We start from the raw sequence: 20913 nt of genomic DNA, 5'->3' as shown, positions 1-20913 counted from the left end.
CACTAAGATCAAGCAATCAAGCAACGTTGTCGGTGTGACATTTTGGTTGAACTGCACAAAACACTCTTAAAACAAAAGTGTTTTGTGAAGTGCAACAAAAGGTCACAATGGCAACGAGGTGAAGTAGATAACCCTGTTTACACAGAGGTGCAAAGGAAACAATTAGTGGTCAATAACGGTGGATGACACAGAAGCCAACAAAAAGAAGAATCTACCTTATCTAAATGGGAAAGAAAGCAAGACAGTAGCATTTCTCAAATGGTGGCATTGATTAATATTAACATAGAGATTATATTAACAATAAAATTTGTTAAACATGTAATTTGCTTTTAACTGTGGCATTGCATCAATTTTCCAGCGGCATTATTAGAGGGTGTTTGTTTACAGGGACATTTTGGTGTAGGGACTAAAAAAACTCCGTGTCAGTCCCATCTAAACCAAACAGGAGGGACTTTTAGGGACTAAAAGTGGGCATTTGGGACTAAAGAAAGAAGACCCCGAGGGAGTCTTTTTGGGACTTTTTCCAATAGTTGCCCCTGCCACGCATCGCACCTTGTCTCTATTTGTTCATTACTAGGGGTAACATGGTCTTTTAGCATGTCATTTAATAACCTCTAGTCCGTGTTTAGTCCCTGGAACCAAGCAGGTAGGGACTAGGGAGTTTTTAACCAAACAGGGCCTTAGATTAACAATAGCTAATGAGTTGCACGGGACAGTGGATGCACCAGCACCATGTGCATCTACCGATGTACTGTGGTCATGCACAGTCTGTTGCAATAAAGAACAAACAACCAAGGAGCATATTTGTGTTGGTCCCAGTTTTGTTATCTTTAGACACCTTTCCCTATGTGAGCGCAGCAAATCTAGTCCTGCTCAAACTCTACAGCCTTGTCCCTTCCTTTCCTTTTTGAACTAGTACTTTCGCCCCTTCCTTTCCTCTTTGAACCACGTCCTAGATTTATGCGATACAACTTTCCCCACAACTTTCCCCCATTCCTTTCCTCTTTGAACCACGTCCTATATTCATGCTATACAAATTTCCCCCTTCATCTCCTCTTTGAACCACGTCCTAGATTCATGCTATATACAACTTTTCCCACTACTTTCCCCCACTCCTTTCCTCTTTGAACCACGTGCTAGATTCATGGTATACATGCAGCTAGAGCAATGCATGTGGAGTAAGTATATTATACCTTAAGGTTCTTGGGGCGTGGTTCGGTGGGCGACGGGACGGCGGCGAAGAAGAAGGGGTCGGAGGCCCTCCCGCGCCGCCGCTGGGTGGAAAGTGAACAGCTGCGCCGGTAGTCCCTCATCGACGGCGGCAGCGTTAAGCCTCCTTCCCTTCCCGGCGGACGGATCCTGCCGGCTCTTTGAGCAGCAGTGAGGGGATAGAGAGGCCAACGAAGTCTTGTTTAGATCTGGAGAGGGCGAGAGAGTGTGAAGAGAGCAACTACAAGCGCTGAGGCTCCAGCGGGAGAGGGCGAGAGAGTGTGAAGAGAGCAACTACAAGCGCTGAGGCTCCAGCGTGTGTATATATATTGGAGAGAGAGTGTGAAGCGTGAAAACCCTAGAAAACATTTTGACCAGTCAAAGAATCCTCCTGTCACAAATTATGCTCAAGTGCAGTTATCGAACCCGAGACCTCAAGTTTGATGAGCGAACAGGCTAACCAGCTACACAACCCTCTCGTTATGTTCAACGAGAGGGAAATAACCTTTTATACATTCCTTCATTCGTGTGACAAGCATGCCGTGTTTTTTTGTGTGTGTGGGAGTCATTGGGATTTCAATCATAATCGTGTCATGTGGCTTTGGTGGTAAGACTATCGACAGTGGTGCAGAAATAATGCAGCCTTAGTCACCTTACCTCTCTCCACGTAGTACGTTGGGTCCCACCAGTCAGAGGGTGAAACAAACAAATTAATAAGAAAAATTAAAAGCGCCAGCAGTGTATCTTACCTCACACATCTCGCTACTGCTCGGGAACACTGTCCAATTGATCCCTCTGTTAGCTCACGTACTATTTTAAATGAATCCTTATTATAACATGCACACAAATTTTGGGCACTTGTATTCGACTTAAGTCAGTGTGCCACCGTATCTCGTATACTTACTACTCCCTCCGTCTAGGTGTAATAAGTCATGTTAGAAGGTGCAACGGGACCAAGGTGCGTGCGTGTGCGTGCGCATGTGTGTGTGTGTGTGTTTAACAGCATGTGTGTGTTAGAGAGAGCGACAGATCGACCTACTCTTATAGAGGGATGTTGTGTAGTGTACGATTTTAGCCGCGAGAGTTGGTGCATCCTCTCGTTTCCGGGCGTGTCCGGTAGGGACATGCGGACAGCTGCCACGCCGCTCCTGACCGGCCTGGCCCACCCAAAGCCCCTCCATCGCCCGCGCGCGCTTCCCACCCGAAACGGTCAGCGCCGCTCCGAAGAATCGGTGCCGCATTCATGCCTGGGCAGAGCAGACGCGACCTCTCACTGGCGCAAAAATTATGGTTGCTTCGTCCGTCCAACTTACTGCTGGGTCTATGTGATTTGACGGCTCATTGGTCTTTATTACTGAGGTGGTAGGACTGCTGGATGTCCCACGCTTTCGGCGAAAGGAGGTACTACTACTAGATTACAATTTTCTCCATTCTTATAGCGGAGGCCTGCAAGAGCAGTGAAAAGACGCAGGCTCAGTGATTACATGGCCCACCTGACACTATCACCGTGCGACACCTAACTCTTTACATAGTACTCCCTCCGTTCCTAAATATTACTAGATGAGTCCCCGCGCGTTGCCGCGGAACAGCGGTATATCTCTCTGCGCAAAATTATCGATTTCATAGAACTAAAAAAACTCTATAACCGCATGACAAATGTGGTAGCCAAACTAAATAAACTCCCATCATCATTTAGATCATCCCACGTAAGGAAAAAATATCAGCCAACTCCTACTGCATAATGGGATTATATTTTTCTTTTTGACATGTTAATGGGACTTAAAAGCTCACTTACATGCACGCTACCGGTGCATGCTTGCATTCAGACATGTTGATGTGATTTAAAACCCACTCACATGCATGTGTCACGGTATTTCTGCATGCTTGCATGTGGCTTAGTGCGGAGCCTCTCAACATCTAGATCAGACGGCTATTATGGACTGATTTACTTCATCTAACGGCTACATCAATTTTGATGATGTGGCTCAAGGAGAGGATAGAGAATTCCTAGTAGTGGGGGCTAGCTATTACTAGTAGATAAGTCTTTGTAGAGATTCCACTACATACGGAACAAAATGAATGAATCTACACTTAAAATGCATCTATATACATCCGCATGTAGTTCATGGTGAAATCTCTACAAAGAATTATATTTAGGAACGGAGGAAGTACTAGTATAGTACGTACTGTAATTTATCAGCGAGATAAATTTGTACAATGCTATGAAGCTTCTAGCTTCTGTTACATGTATCTTGCGTCCAAGGTTGCCCATTGCAACATTTCATCAAATACAAAGGAGACTAACATGCATGCTATTGCATCTCAATGATTGATAGATCATAGCAAATATGTACTCCCTTCGTTCCAAGATAAGTGTCTCAACTTTGTGCAAACTTTAGTACAAAGTTGTACTACTACTAAAGTTGACACTTATTTTGGAACAGAGGCAGCTAAAGAAAAAAAGATCCATGCAGTCCCTAGCCCTTGAACCGTGAACCCTGACCAGGCTTCAATTTGCTGGCAACGTTCGAGCTTCCTAATAAATGAAGTTTGCAACCTTTTGACCATCGGATCATTTTGTGCAGTTTCACCAAAATCGAGATGAGCATCCCTGTGGCAAAGAAATTGAAGAAGCGTGATTAGAATAAGATTACTGGGACTAGTTGATGAGACATAAACTCATCACAAATACAATACGTAGAAGCCAGTAGAGGTATGTGCGGGGCAAAGAAGTAGAGAAATATCCACAGGGAGTGATGTGGGCAGCTGGAGCAGTGGTGCAAGCCGGCTGTAAAGGGAGTTATACCTGAGGGACGTAGCACAACCTTGAGGAGGGCGGCAGGAGGCGGCAACTGCCCACGCCGCGGCAGTGAGCAAGGGACGAAGGCAACCTCACCGGCTTTGTGAGAGAGAACGGCAGGGACCCCTGATCGGGACGTGCCGACAGTGGGTTTTCGCCGTCGGCGATGGCCACCGCATCTACACTAAGGATCCACCCCTTCCCCAAGCGGACGTGACCCGCCGGGATGTTACAGATGTGGCCACAGTCGTTTTGTGCGAGAGAGTGTGAAGAGAGCAACCCCAGCAAGCAACCGTGTAGGCTGGCCCGTCCTGACTATGTATATAGTGGAGAGGTTTCCTTTTCTCTCCATATGAACCTATCATATTGCGTACATGCCACTGAAGAAAAAAACTTTATTTATAAATGACGCGGCACCTACTACTCGTTCTCCTATAACCTTGCGCTTGGCATCTCCAAAATATTAACCTTGCGATTGGCTCTTCGCCTCTTCGGGAAGTCGAGCAATAATGGTAGTGCAGTATATATCGTTCTGGCTATATGAGACCGAATGAATTGCTGCACGTCCACCACATGGGCGAGGGTCGAGGGGCGACGGAGAGTGCTACATATGGAGCAAAATGAGTGAATCTACACTCTAAAATACGTCTATATACATCAGTGTTTGGAGTATGTACTAGTAGTTCATATTGAAATCTAGTAAAGGACATATATATTCCAAACAATATGATATAATCTCTATAACCAAGGTAGTAGGGACGAGGAGTAAACGGAGGGAGTAGTAAATTTTTCTCCTTGTCCTGCGAGCAACCGCGCGCATGGGCGAGGGAGCGGGCGTAAGGCGGAGCAAGCTTCACCTCATCCTGCGAGCCACCGCGCCCGTGGGCGGGGGAGACGGCGTACTAAGCAAGCTTCTCCCCGTTCTGCGAGTTGACGGGACACATTAAAAGTACTCCAGTGTATAGAGCCTTGCCTCTAAGGTAGGCCCCACATGGTTTGCCTCTTTTTTAAACATAACACGTCAAGTCGCAATTTGTTTGTTCACCCGTGGTAGACGATCCTCCCTTCACCAAGTGGACAACCAGTACACGTGCCAAATTACCACGTGGGCTGCCATTTTCGTACAGAAATGAGCTCCACCGTGTACCGCGCGGGTGTGGTTGGGAAAGAGACGGGAGTACGTGCGCCGTGCATGCACCTCTTCTCTTCGTGCACGTCCCCCACCTACGTGGGTGTGTGTGAGAGATACAAACCGCGTTCGTGAGTGTTTTTTGTTTTGGGGTGGGGGTGGGGTGGGGGGTTGATTTCGTGAATTATTTGTGGGAATATGTGTCGATGACATCTCAAACAAAATTTTGCATGCAATGTGTGTGAAATGGAGGCCTATCCATATCATACATAGAGGGTCGGGCAATCCACGAGAAGAGAGGGAGGGGTCATAGCTATCGATAGAGTCGAAGAGAGGATCAAGTGGGTGGGTGCGAGATCGATGAAGAGAGCCATCGAAATTGTGTGTGTGTGCAAGTCAAAGATATAGGGCGACTGGCCTACCGGAACGTTAGAGGGCACAAGTCAAGTTTGTGTGTGGCAGGGAGACATGACTAGAGCGCTCGATGTATCGGTGTGTGTGGGGGGAGGCGGTGGGGGGAGGGGTACGTAGAGGCCTAACTATAGAGGTAGAACGACTCGTATATGTGTTGAGAAGGAGAGACCCAGCTATGTCTTGAGGGAGATCGGTCGACATCCATACATAACTGAAGGACGGGAAATATGATGGGACAGAGAGAGAGATGAGAGAGAGAGGGAGGGAGAGGGAGGGAGAGGGGTAGAGTGCTGGATGGGTGATGGAGTTGCTTCTCGAAGATGGTGGGAGAGGCCTACTAGACAAACTGAGGGTGGAACTGCAAGGTTATCAATAAGAGTGGGGATGTGTTTCTGTGTGTGCCTGTGTGTCATAGATCTGTCGGGACGCATCCATGGATGATGAAGGGGAACCATGTGTTTGGTAAGCAAACCTAACTAGATCGGTAGATCAATTGTTGTTTGTCGGAGGAAGGGAGAGACACAACTAATGAGGTAGATCGATTGACGTGTGGGTAAAAACGAGTTATAAGGACCTAGCTAGCTATATGTATAGCGAGAGATCGGTCGGTGTACGTCCATTTGTTAGAGGCAAATAAGGCCCAGCGAGACGGATAGACAGAGAGAATGGAGCTAGGAGGTGGTGCGAGAGGCCCAACTACTAGCTAGATAGGGGGAGGAGTGTGCGGTTGTGAGATCGATGAAAAGAGGGGCGAGAGTTTACACGTGTGTCTGACCGTATGAGAGACATGAGGCAAGGACACATAAAGGAGGAGATTGAAGGTGTGTGTGTATGTTGTAGGCAGGCATCGCTGGAGAGGTTTATCGATCGGTGTGTGTCAGAAAGGAGTTGTGGAGACTCTGGGAGAACGATCTAAAGAAAAAATGAATGTGCCCGGTGGATAGAATGCCGAGGGAGGGGGAGGGCGAGGAGGGCGTGTGCATGGACGAGAGAAAGTTAGTGGTAGCTACAAAGGTTAGAGGATTGTGTGGGTGTAAGAGACTAACAAAGATCATAATTTGATATGAAAGCGGATTCATATATTTGAATAGGAGATCATAGTGTTTTAAACATTGCATGCATGAATATAGCGGTGATACACGTGCTGTGCACATGTTATACCATAATGTGATAATGCATGGCGTTTGCAACTCACAGCTAAATGCCGAACAATTTAAACCATACTATACATCAAACAATCTCACATTTTATTTGAATTTGTGATAATGTGTGGTGTTTGCAGCTTACAACTAAATATCGAACAATCTAAACAATACTATATATCGAACATTCTCACATTTTATTTGAATTTGTGGTAATGTGTGGTGTTTGCAACTCACATCTAAATACTTGTAGGCGTAGGGGCGGGGCACCATACATAATGTGATAAACACATTATACATATGAGACATGGTTTAGATTTATGAAGATCTAGCTAGAGCTAGAAATGTAATGTGATTTGAAATCAAAATAAAGTGGATTCAAAAAATCTAGTTCGAGTTCATATAGTACACATAGTTCATATGTAACTCGAGACTAATCATGTGGTGTGCTGTGAAGATAATACACAAACGATGGTTTAACTTGACAATAATGATGATTGTAGATCTTATTAAAACAGAGAAACGAATTCAAATGCTTTGACTTCACAACAATCATTACTGTAGATCTTATTCAAATAGAGAAACGAATTCAAATTTAGTTCATATTGAAGTGGTAGTATATACGTTTGGAATGCACTAAAACGTTTATTTGAGTAGTAGGTTGCATGCATTATACATGTAGCGAAATATTTTAATTGAACATAACATGAATTCAAAGTTTTGAATGACATTTGTAGTGCGCATTGATTTGGTACAGTACACGTTAGGCTTGTCCGGAAATTTCAACCCGCGCCTTGTTAGCCCGAAATATTTAAGATATATCTTTGTCTCGTTGTGCTCCGACAACTCCCTCCATCTCAACCCGCACCTTGCTATTCCGAAATTACAACGCGCGCGAAAACTCCCACCTCCTAACAAATCCTGACACGCGAAATGCCCGTGCTACCTATGAACCGAAAGAATCGCCTCAAATCGGTGGGGGTACTTTCGTAACTTACCCCACATTTCGGACAAGCGCGTGTCTAAGCCATGGTTCCCCACTGCCATCCCATCCGCCCACCCATTCGTACACCGAGGCCGCGAAAACCCGCGACGAAACCCCACACCCTGCTCCGTCCACCACCCAGCCGGAGCCTCTTCCCCGACGACGTCGTCCACAGCAACACCTCGACGTCCCTCATCCACCGTACCGGATGAGGATCCGTCGTCGATCTCATCGTCCCGCCGGTTCAGCCACCCCGTCCTCCACCTCCAAGGAGCTGCCCCGATGTTCCCCTCGTCTTTCGCGCCACCTCCATTCCCACACCGCCGTCTTCACCTGCACCACCGGAAGAGCATCATCATCACCGTTTCCTCGGATGAAGCTGCGGCCTAATCGGCGCCACCAAAGAGGTTGTACACTAATCGCTGCATTTTCTTCTTGATTCGATCTCACGGTGCTGCCGGTGCTCGGTCCCGAGCTGACACGGCACGACTCCATCCACGGCGGCGTCACCGGCCACTTCCTCCACGGCATCGCTCCCTCAGAGGCGACGCCCACATCAGTAGGAGCTGCTGCTGCTTTAGCTCTCGCTCGCGCTGCTGCTCTGCTCTTGCTCTCGGTCCCCTGCCTAGTCTGCTCTTGCTATTGCTCTTGCTCGCGCTGCTGCTCTCGCTCTTGCTCTTGCTTGCGATGCTACTCCGATTTAGCTACACTTCAGTCGACTGAATCGACTTTTGGATCAGTCGATTTTCAGGGGGTGGGGGGGGCTCGCCGGAGAGGTACCCCACTATCTATCTTAGAGTTCAGGATGGGGGCGGTGGTCGCCGGCGGTGGCGGGGCATTGGCGGGGCGGTGGCGTGGGGATCGCTGGAGAAAAAGCTCGGCACGGGGGGGCCTAGAGGGATGGCTGGGGTGGCGGTAGACCGGCGGTGGGGAGTGTTTTCGGGGCGGGCGGGGCGGCGCACCGCCGGCCGCGGGCGGCAGGGTGCTACTGTTTGGCCGGTGGTGGCTGGCGGCTCGGGGGGGTGGAGGTTGAAGATGAACCGCAGGCCCTTGATTTCGTATCCAACGGCTGCAAAATCCACTAACCAGAGATGAAAAAGTCAGTCGACCGACGTGTAGCCTCACCTTGCTAGTGCGTTCAGTTTCGACAGCAAAATTCAGTTTCGACAGTTAAGTTCAGAGATGAGCGGCAGATGTATTTTACATCTAGCACTTTGTGGTTATGTATTTTATGTCATGTATTGGAGATGCTATTAGAATTCCACTCAGGTTAATGTTGTTCGTTGTCTCTCTTGTCCTGCTTCAGCCTCGGCGTCGTACAACTCACCGGAGCTGCTCCAACGACGAAACCCTCCATCATAGCGGAGCAGTACCTCGGGCTCCATCTCCAGACGCCTAAGATCTTCTTCCCCTCCTCCGACAGCAAAGTCAGCCGGAGCATCCTTACCGGCCAACCCAATCACACTGAGATCGACATGGCTTCGCCAAAGAGGTTGTACACTTGTTGCATCTGTTTTTTACTCTACATGTTATATATATTGTCCACTGAGCACACAGATTTGTTCCTTTAGTGTCTCCTTGAAAGAAAAAACGTAGGAATTTTAATTTTCACTTGTCCTCCTTTTCAAATTCCTATTCATGAAGCACAAGACTAAGAGATAGTAGCATAATAGCATTATAACCGTACATTTTCTTGTGGTTTGACTTAATCTCACCATGCTTCTTTGCATCCTGTGATCTTCCAATTGTTGTGAATCAAACACCCAGATTGGCAGAAATCCTGTGTTTTTAAATTCTCCGTTTTGCACATGCATTCCTATCCTATTCCTGTCTATTTCCTATCCCTGCATTGTTGGCCTCCAATTCAAACGAGCCCTTACAGAATTACTTCTCTTACAGATAGTTGTCAAAGAAAACCTTGCGTGGTTTGTCCCGCTCCTACTGTGCCGTCGTCCACCCCAGCTCAGCTGCTCCAATGACAGAAGGGTCCAGCACAGCAGGGATCCGGCCTCCAGACTGTCTTTCTCCGCCTCAGATCTTCTTCCCCGCCACTGGCAGCCATGAAAACTGCATTACCATCATCAACCGAGCAGATGACCTCGAGGACTACACGGGTCCGCAAGAGAGGTCGCACTCTTTCGTGTCTGCTTACGTTATGCATCGCTTAATATTACATGCTACTTTATCGTCCTGTTCACCGATTAGACTCTGAGTCAGCTCCAAACTAATGGTCAAACTTGAGTTTTTAAATGGTTGTGGGGTACATATCGGGGACGCTATCAAACATATCTATCTACTATCTGGTTAATCTCCGGTGTCTACTATGAGTTTCATGTTGGGTGGGAAACAAACAGTAAAGAAGCCATTATCTGTATTTTTTAACTGAAGCCATTATCTGCCTGCTATTATTGGTTTTGGGTCTATCCACAGGTTGCTACCATCACTCTGGATTTCTGCATGCACTCCTTACATAATCTCACTATGTTTTATTCCTATGCATGACAGTTATTGTAAACAATGGAACTGAACATGTAGAGCAAAAGAGACTAGCCTTGTGTGGCAATAAAATTTCATGCAGACGTCGCTCCATGGTAGGCGCAAAGGCAGCCCCCCTCCACGCATTTCGGATTGTAATCGAGAGGAAGATATCTGTTCTGAGGGGGATTCAGAAGGAGAAGACAACTCCTATTTACCCCCTGAGGTCTTCGCTCTAACTTAGCATGCTGATGTTGGTTATATCATGCATATGGTGTCTTGCATTGCTTACTTTATACATCAAATATGTCATCTGCTTAGTTTAGACAGCCTTTGTGCGAATGCCATCTGTTTAGTTTACTCATCGTTTATGTGAATTATGCAACGCCATCTTGTTTAGCCAGGCATCATATATGTGAATTTTGCAATTCCATCCTGCTTAGCCAGTCATCTTATATGTAAATTATATCAGGCCATCCTTTTTTTCCGTTACATATTACATTTGTCAACAATGTTAGTACATTCAACTGCTCTTCGTGTGCATCAGCCATTTGACACGGTGATGGCAAATTCTGGAGTGAAAACAAGGTCTTCAGAGCAGACTATGCTATCTGACGAAGCGCATATCTCGCTAGTTACGGATAGCTCCTCAGAGGAGGATTCAGAGACAGATAACCAGTCCTATCCCCCCCCCCCGAGGTGTATGCTCTAACTTGGCAGGGTTATGTTGCTCATATCGTGCGTATGGTGTCTCGCATTGCTATGTCACTTGATTAGTTTAGACATGCTTTGTGTGAATGCCACCTGTTCAGTGTCTAATTACCATATATGTGAATTATGCATTGCCATCTTGTTGCAAGACATTATATATGTGAATTATACAATGCTATCTTGTTGCAAAGGCATTATATATGTGAATTATGCAATGCCATGCTGTTTAGCCAATCATCATGTATGTGAATTATATCATGTTATCTTTTTTTTGTATTACGTGTTCCATTTGTTGACAACGTTTGTATATTCAACTACTCTTCCTGTGCATCAGCCATTTGAAGCGGTGATGGAAGTATCCGGAGTGAAAACAAGGTATTCAGAGCAGACAATGCTACCTGCTGAAGCAGACATCTTGCTGGTTACAGAGAGCTCCTTGGAGGAGGATTCAGAGACTGATGACCAGTCCTATTTCCCCCCTGAGGTCTATGCTCAAACTTGGCAGGGTTATATTACCCATGTCATGCATGTTGTCTTGCATTGCTTAGTTTTTACATCATATATGGATTGCCATCTGCTTACTTGCTTACTATATAAATCATATATTTGAATTATATCATGCCATCATGTTTACATAGTACATACGCATCATCTATCTGAATTATGGCATGGCAACCCATTTAATAAAGACATCATATAGTTATATCATCCCATCATGTTTAGTGTTTACAGTCATCATATTTTGAATTATGGCATTCTATCCGTGAATGTATGTGAATTATGGCATGCCAACCTGTTTAATAAACACATTATATAGTTATGTCATGTCATCCTGTTTACATAGTCTCATATTTTGAACTATGTCTTTCCATCTTTTTTAGTTAGCCATCATAATGTGAAATTGTGTCATGCTATCCTGTTTAGTTAGCCATCATATATGTGAAATTGTGTCATGCTATCCTGTTTAGTTAGCCATCATATATGTGAAATTGTGTCATGCTATCCTGTTTGGTTAGACAACATAAATATGAATTATTTCAAGCCCTCTTTTATTCCCCACTATCCATTGCACCTGTCTATCATACAATGTCTATACTTTCAATTACTTTTCTTGTTTATCAGCCATTTGAATTGGAGAGCGTGATGGCAGTATCTAAGGGAGTAACAACACGGTCTTCAGAAAAGATAGTGCTACCAGTTGATGCAGATAGAACCACGGTTGTACTTGCCCAAGGACCAGATCCACCACACATAACCCAGACTCTCGCAGATTGTACCCCTACCCAGTTGGACAGAGAACCAGCTACACCCCTTCTAACCCCAACCCCGGCAGATAGTAACCCAATTCCAGTTGACACAACACCGTCTCCACCACAGAGCACCCAAACACGAGCAGTAAGTAAGGGAACTGCAGTGCCCAAAGCACGAGGACCACCACACTGAATCCCAACTCAACGCTTAAAGGAGAAGAAGATTTGTTCTCAGGTCAGGTTTTGTAGCTATGGTTCATACTCCTTTGCTCTTGCATTACTGTATTTACTCATACCAACTATTTTCAATTTTGAAGGATGGAATTGAAACTCCAATGGCGCAACAGGTATGTTTTAAACCTGTTTCTTTAACTGGTTTGCTGTTGTAACCTGCTCTATGTTGATTTCAGTTTCAATTGAATAAACAGTTATGTTCTCATGTCATGCACATTACAAGTGTTGTTATTGCTCTATAGTTACCCCCACTTATATTCTGTCTATTCTGCTTTGTCTTGAACAAATATTATTTGAACTGTGTCTCTATCTTGATTTGGCAACAAAAACTAGAATGATATAGACCATAAAGTGGCCATGGTACATAGATATATGTTTGTTTCATGCTGTTATCCTGTCCACTTTACTACTGAACTCATTTACCAAAATGAGTTTCATATACAACATGGTAAACATGTGATGTGTCTGCTTGTTTCTCTTTTAGAATGCGGACAAAATATTGGAGAACAGTACCGCGTTATCCAATGGTAAAGGCAGTAATGCAGATAAGGTTCAAGATAGTGAGACATCGCTGTTGGTCTCCAAGAAAGCAGATAAAAACTATCTTGACGACAGTGAGGGAACCCAAAAGTCCTGTCTTGATGTAGTGTTCGAGTTACTGGCCACTACTGCTGCCACAAGCTCTTCGAACTCGCTGCCTGAATCAGTTCGTCTTCTTGAGTCTCGACTTCAAGTTGAAAGACATCAATTAGATGTGCTGCGACAGGAAGCTGAAGGACTGAGGAAGTCCCTGCAGAATTCAGATGCATATTTTCTGGTGCAACAGCAAGCGCTGGAGGATTTAAGCGCCAAACAAGAGAAAGTTAATAAGCTTGCTAAGCATCTTGCCAGCATTATGGGTACCCAGGATATTGTTTCTTGAGATCTTCTGAAGTGGTTTCAGTTCTGGATTTGTTTTGTTGCGGCGTTTCTTTGCGCTGGTCGCCAACTTTGACAACCAGTGTATATGATATGCTGCTTTGTTCCCTATATTTGCACTGGTGGCGAACTTTGATGCCCAGTGGATGTAATATGTGTAATAGCCGTGATAGCCTAGCGTTAGTTGCTTGCTTATTTATTTCCTTGTTGTCTTGTTTATTTGTTTGCTTGTAGTCATTGCAGTTCTTTTTCCGCGGCTAGCTAGTGGCTGCAATAACCTATTTTTTAAAACTAGGCCACAATAACCATGGGCTAATATTTACTCTAGTGACACTGGGCCTCCTACTGGCCATAGAAACAGTGGGCCTTCTACGGGCCGTAGAAACAATGGGCCTTCTACGGGCCGTAGAAACAATGGGCCTTCTGCGGGCCGTATCATCAATGGGCCTTATACGGGCCGTATGATCGATTGGCCAAACATGGGCCAAACAGACCGCATTATGGCCGTAAACGGGCTAGAGTTGGAATCGTCCGTTCATGGGCCGACCATAACGGGCTATCGTTAATAGGCTGTATTTGATGACGCTATGAAAACAGCCCAACGTATTAACAGACCACAAACGGGCCGACTGTAACCACGGGCTGAATTTGGCCCACAAGCAGAAAATGACAGTAACGGGCTGTAAGTAAACGAATGCTGGAAATGAGCCCAAGAATAAATGGGCTCTGAGAAGGCCGAAAGATAACATGGGCTGGAAACGGCCCAACGGAATAACGGGCCGTTAATGGGTATAAAGTGATACACTGTTCATTACGGGCCAGTTTCACCACGGGCCATTAATGGGTGTAAAGTGATACACTGTTCATTACGCGCCAGTTTCACCACGGGCCGTTAATAGGCCAAGAGTTACATAGGGCCTCATATGGGCCGAAAGACATCATGGGCCATACATGCCCACAAGTGAAAACGGGCTGGAATCATATTGGATGGCCCAGATGACGCTACAGGGCCTAATTCGGATAGGGCGTAACGGGCCTTGGGTTAGCGGGCTGTAAATGGGCTATATGCGAACAGGCCGTTAACAGGCTTTCCATGGGCCGGCCCACCACCTTTTGACCAAGTCAAACGGGTCGGCCTTTTCACAGGAATGGGCCTCTGTTGGGCCGTGCCACGTGTCGACGTATCATAGGTGCCTTCCGTCCAATGAGTGGATGACATCTGTCCCAACGATGAGCCGACACATGTTTCCTCCAGCCAATGATGATTTTACACGTGGAAAATCCCCATTGGTCGGGGCTGTTAACGGGTTATCGGATCCAAAACCCGACCCGATAGCTGAACGGCGTTCCGTTACGGTGGATGCCATGTGTCGGTCACCCTTGACGAAAGCACTTCTGTGACACGCGATTTATCGTCATGGAAGTGGACACTTCCGTGATGATAATTTTAGCAATTTCATGGAACACTTCTACGACAGCACATGTATGACTATCTTGATTCTGTCATAAATTTGTCATGGATGTACATGCATGACAGAAAACGCGACCTACTGTGACAAACACGTATCATCACGGAAGTGTATTTTTTGTAGTGGAGATTCCAGAGGTGGGGGAGGGGCGGGAGATTGCGGATGAAAAGGTAGCTTGAATTTCGAACACGCGCCAATATGCTCTCGGCGCGTAAGCGCACGAAAACACCGGTGGCGCCCACATGTCGGCCTAAGAGTCCTTATTCTTTCTTTTTTGGAGAGCCCGGCCTTTTTTGAGGATCTTTTGAGAGCCCGGCCTGAGAGTCATAATTGACCCATTTGGCATTGCATTACTACTCGGCCCATATTCAACGACACCTCACTGGCCCAAACAAGTGTACATCATCAAAAAGACACTGAGCTCAAATTATATAACTTGAAAAAAGGAGATACACTCTGAACACTGGAGAATGGCAATGCCCTCATTTAGCCCACCAGTAGTTCGAGACAATAAACAGTTCGAAACAACAATATATACAACATTCAAACACTGACTAGTGACTACTACTGACATAAACAGCAAGACATGATAGTTCATAAGTAGTCTTGCTACACCACCAAAACGCACCCATCTGCAGCGCTCAGACTCTCGTGATCCAGACGAGAATGACATTCTAAACAGAGGCAACTATTACATAGTAAGAGTGACATAGACGAGGATGACCAAATGACAAGGAATATGCATAACAAAAGAAAGAACTACCCATCCAGAACAAGCAGCAAAGACAACAAAGTCATTCGAAGAGATGATCCAACACCATCATAATTTGCAGCCCCGCTTCAGCGGCCAATGATCCGGAGACACCAGTACTCCACTGTTTTGACGCAACAACCCAATTACCTATCAACCTGAAGGCTTGAACCACATCACTGCCTATCGTAATTGAGACATCCAAGGATCAAAGTTAATCCGGATGCCTTTGTCATTCTCACCTTCTTTTGGCTGCAGGCTGTATCGTTGACAATCAGGGGAGTTTGCTCCCGAACTCCTAGGGCTCGCCGTGTAGACACAGTTTTCCATAGCAAACAGAGCCTCTCTGCCATCAAGGTCCTTGCCAACGGTGATCTCCTGGTTAATTGGATAATTGAGTCCGAGAAACAGAGAGTGTGAAACAAGGCTGTTTACCCGCCTCCAACTAAAAAATTCTGAAGGCCCCAACAAGGTGGTATCTTGCTCTTAGACGTAACAGCCACTTTCCGGATACTCACGTATTTCACGGTGCTTGTATACAGTGGGTTTTTGCAATATAACTTTTCCGGCTCATGTGTTCGAATGATCATCAGTCTTTTGCCGTCGTCTGATCGAGCGAGGAACCAGTTGTGCTTCCCTGTTTTTGGCAAAGGTGGTGTGATTACGAAGGGCGGTAACTGTAGGGACACTGCATCATATCAAAAAGGACATGCATTGTTAATGTAAGATCAACATTGTTCAGAGTATGAGTAGGATAATGCAAGAAACAACATTGATATGTCCTTTTGGAACTGGGAGGAAAATACAGGGAAATGTATATTGGGTTCGAAAATATAGAAGTGCCATGCATGGTTATAGTTATGTTATCTCGCAATCGATTCTTCACAGGAAACTACCATGTCATGCATGTTATGTAATCATGTTCTGTCCTCACAAACAAATTCTTCAAGGTAACTAACAGACCATGCATTGTTATATACTTGTGTTCTGTGGGCAAAATTTTTGTGAGGATATTATTCTAGCCATTGATTGCTGAAGGGCGAATATAGGTATGTACACATGGTAAGCATTACAAGATTTCACTACTTCCAAATATAGAGTTCTCCATATGCACATTTACTTCCCTAATCTATGGTTAGATGAAACCAACAGTGTGGTGCATGTTTCTACATCATGAAAATGAGGAAACTAACATGGCCATTGATACACACTCATATTTAGTAGTAGTATATAGATTACTGTAAAATAAGGAGAATATCCATATATTCCTAACCGTTTTATTATTCAGGGGTACAAATTGGCCGTAATGACATGATCACAATCGCATGAATTAACTCATTCCAAATATAGCTGATTTACGGCGTCTCTAATACATTGCCATAGTTCTACTTAAATTCTGCTCAAATAGGGATATGCCAATCATCACAAAAAGTTCAAACAGTGTCATGGCGTCATCATTAACATGAGATGGAAACAACTTACCCGTGCCATCCCAGCAATACGTGGTGTCATCTGCTTTATCGATCGCGTAGATGATGCCATTGTGTTCAATAGCATCACAGAAGTGTGTATCAGCTTTGACGATGATCCATTGCGAGCTGAGTTGTCTCCAGCTAAAGAAGGCACCAGCGTAATGATAGGCGAGTCCGCGGTCGAACAAGGCAATTAGCTTGATGTCTGCGTAATTTGCATGTCGTGTGGGCACTTGGCAGATTACAATCTTTTGCAAAACAAGGTTCGTCCAACTGACGTGGTAATCTAGATGACTAGGACCGCGATAATAAAACTCTATATAATCCAACGGAGGAAGGATAATCTCATGGGAGGTCTGGAAGTTCACGAGCACCAACTTTTTATCGTCTTGTCTGAAGGCAGCCATCCAGTGGGAGTTCATGCCGACCCAGTACATACCTGCCAAGAAGTTTCGGGCGATGGTAATCAGATCGAAGTCGAGGGAAATGATGTACGGCGACCCACTATATACCTGCAAAGAAGTTTCGGCTAATGGAGATCGGATTGAAGTCGAGGGGCATCATGTACGCCTCTGTATCATGGTGAGCCAATCTCGCAAGACCAGATAGCAGCAAGCAGGGTGTCTTGAAAAGCTTTGGCCTCGCTTCGATGATGGCCGGGTGCATGCCCCTCGAGCATGCAGCCAGCCGCAGGGCGCTCAACATATCCATACACGAACAATAGAGGTCGAGGACGTCATTGGGGAGATTGCTCCAATCGCGGCTCATATGGATCCTGCGCGGTTCGCGTTCGGCCATGGTGGAGTTTGGAAGGTGGGGTTTTGGGGAGCCTGATTTACGGGGCAGAAGGCTGTCGGTGCTGGAGCGGCTAGCGAGGGAATAGTGGTACTGGGGGAGGCGAGCGAGGCGAGGGTACGCGGGGGCACAGTGAGATGATGAAGAGTGACCTCAGGATCTCCAGCAAGACGGAGATGGAGATGGAGTGGTGCTAGGGGAGAGGGAGACGAGGCGAGGCATGCTATACAGCAGTGGTGACAGTGACTGCACAGTGCACAAGGTGAGGCTGACTTTGGTAACCCGGACACGCCGCCTGGACTGGTGTCACCTCGGGCGCAGGGTCTTGTCACTTCACTGTGAGGACCTGATGAATAATAGTACTTTGACCATCAAGTGTACCACAGTTGTACTACTACTACTAGTAGGAGTAGTAGGAACATGAGTAGTACTCCCGTGCTAGCATGCCTCTGGGTTCACTTCATCCTCCAGCTATCATCCATATTGCGAGCAAAACCAAATTCTCGTGCATGCGGAAGCGCGAAGAAGGACTTTTCTTTTTTGAGGATAACCGCATATTCCTTAACCGTAGTAGGAACATGAGTAGTACTCCCTCCGGTCCTCTTTTGTCTGCGCATAACTTTTTCTAGTATTTCTCTAATTAGACTGCGTATATACCCTTTTGCATGCGCCCATTTCCCTCCATGCCCCGCATTCACAGCATTAATTAGCGTACGCATGAGCAGCTGCAGCCAGACTCCAGCCAATAAACTGCAGCATGCAAGTTGGCCATTCTGTGCGTGTGGGAGAGAGAAAAGGCAACCCAAGAGCCCGTCCAATCCATTGCATGCAGCAGTCAAACCACCGCAGCTCTCCTCATGCATGCGCATAACTTCTCCCATTTACTTCTCCATCGGGAACCGATTTTCCTCGGCTTTTTCACTAATCCTAATTCTCCAAACCATAGCCCTCCGGTCTAGCGGTTCCAAATGGCGAAAGAGATCGAGATGTAGGTTTTTAGCGTCCAACATGTCCTCGTCGAAGGCTCGTTGAGCATAGTTGCCACAGTCACCGACCACCCAAGGGTTGTTCGGAAGTGGATCAACAATGTATCCAACTCCCTCCAAAAGGTGGAGATGAATGTCATGGGTCTCGACGCAGAGTACACGGAGCGTGCCACTGGGAAGATACAACGCGCCGCTGACCTTCAGCTGTGCCTCGAAGATGATGTTTTAGTGTACCACATCATACACGCGCCCTCCATACCAGGTGAGCTTCACGATTTCTTGTCTCGGGAGGACATATACTTCTGTGGGGCAGCCATCGCAGGGGACAAACAGAAGTTGGAGCCATACAACCTTGATTTGAAAAGCATCGCTGACCTACAAACCAAAACAAAAATTCCTGTAGAAGATTGGATAAACCGACACCATCCCTATTCGACATAGCAAATTTTGTGCTAGGAACAAATCTTCAGAAGGGTGACGAGACGCTGGCATTAAGGTCGTCTGGATGGGAGAATTATCCCTTGACATACGAGCAGATAAAATATGCTGCCCTCGATGCCCATGTGAGTTCCGAGATAGCTGCAAGGTCCAGAGAGCTTGTTGCGAAGCCGTCTCCCACAGAAAATGAGAAGAAGAAGAAGAAGAATAAGAAGAAGAAGATGCTACACCAGCAGCAGGGCATATGGATGGATGAACTATTTCCTCTCTTGTAAAAAAATATTCCCTCTCTATGTATATTGATATAGATGGACTATTTCGATGGTGTGCATGTCTTTGGAACAAGTAGAAGCGTGGGTCCGCTTGACTATAAGGAACTATTTATCCACCTAGCTTTCTCTACTACTCCTTCCAGTGATCGGTATGCAATGCATGTGTCCGTAGACATGATAGCTTGTCCATGGAAGTTCAACTACGGCGACCATCACGTTTCATCCACTGCAACTCGCGATTCCCACGACGCTGCTCCAACCCACGGCACCACGTCCCCCGACGTGCGCCTCACCCCTCTCGGCCACACCGCCCCTCTGCCTTTGTGTGCATCACATGTGGGCCACCTTAAATGCGGCGAGCATCAAGTTTCTACCATAGCCACACGCGATTCCCACGACGCCGCACGAACCCATGACACCACACGTCCCCCGACCTGTGGCTCACCCCTCTCGGCCCCACTGCCCCTCTAAATTTTAATTTGAAACTTATAAAATGAAAAGATTCAAAACAAATAAACTGGAAGAGAGGGAGTATATCATAGGATGTGTCCCATACGAAACAAGTCCCCTGGTTTGTCACCGCGAAGATGCGATTAGAAAGGAGCACAGGGTCTTCGTACTCGTACGGCAACAAATCGGCCGCAGACAGCATGGTCCACCTTTGACCGCCATGTGCAAGGTTCGTGCTATCTTATTCAATCTCACCGTGGTTCTATCGTACCAATTCATGCGGTGTCCCGTTGCATGGTTGATCCCAATGTTGGACAAATGTTCTACGGGAACGGTGTCACCGTTGTAAATGTTGTGAAAATTGATGTTGGTACCCTCCCGCACATATGCAAGCCAATCTCCACTCGCACCGAGCCTAACCTGTGAAACAGTGGGCAGGGGGAGAATTAGGAAATGGACACGGAAGTACTCTTTAGAATGCATTTACTACGTGATCAAACTCATCTTACCTGCTCATCGGAGGAAATCGAGTGCCCCTCAACGTCGGCATCTCAAGGGGCGTCAACTTGCAACTACGGCCACGCCGCGCTGGAGAGAACCCCAAGGAAACATCCTCGTGCGTTCCACGGAACATCAAGATGCATTTGTATGAGTAGTTTATCTTGTGAGAGAAAAGGATGAACGAGGGAAGGCCTTTAGAAATAGAGATAGACACTACTACTACCAATGTGCTAGCTCGTGTGTTGCAATGGATCCAAAGTAGTAGAATAATACTTCTTCACGTGCTTGAAATATGAACACTCTAGTTTTGATATACATGTGTCAGCAGACATGACAGCTTGTCCATGGAAGTTGAACCACGGCGACCATCACGTTTCTTGTTTCTACCACTGCCACACCCACACGCGATTCCCACGATGCCGCTCCAACCCTACCTGTAAGCACGACGTCCCCCGACGTGGACATGGATCCTCTGACGTGGCTATCACTGCCTGACCCTGCCTTTCCTTCGC

This window comes from Triticum aestivum, chromosome 2D (genome assembly GCF_018294505.1).
Source record: "Triticum aestivum cultivar Chinese Spring chromosome 2D, IWGSC CS RefSeq v2.1, whole genome shotgun sequence".
Lineage (NCBI taxonomy): Eukaryota > Viridiplantae > Streptophyta > Magnoliopsida > Poales > Poaceae > Triticum > Triticum aestivum.
Note: the sequence above shows the minus strand (reverse complement) of the source record.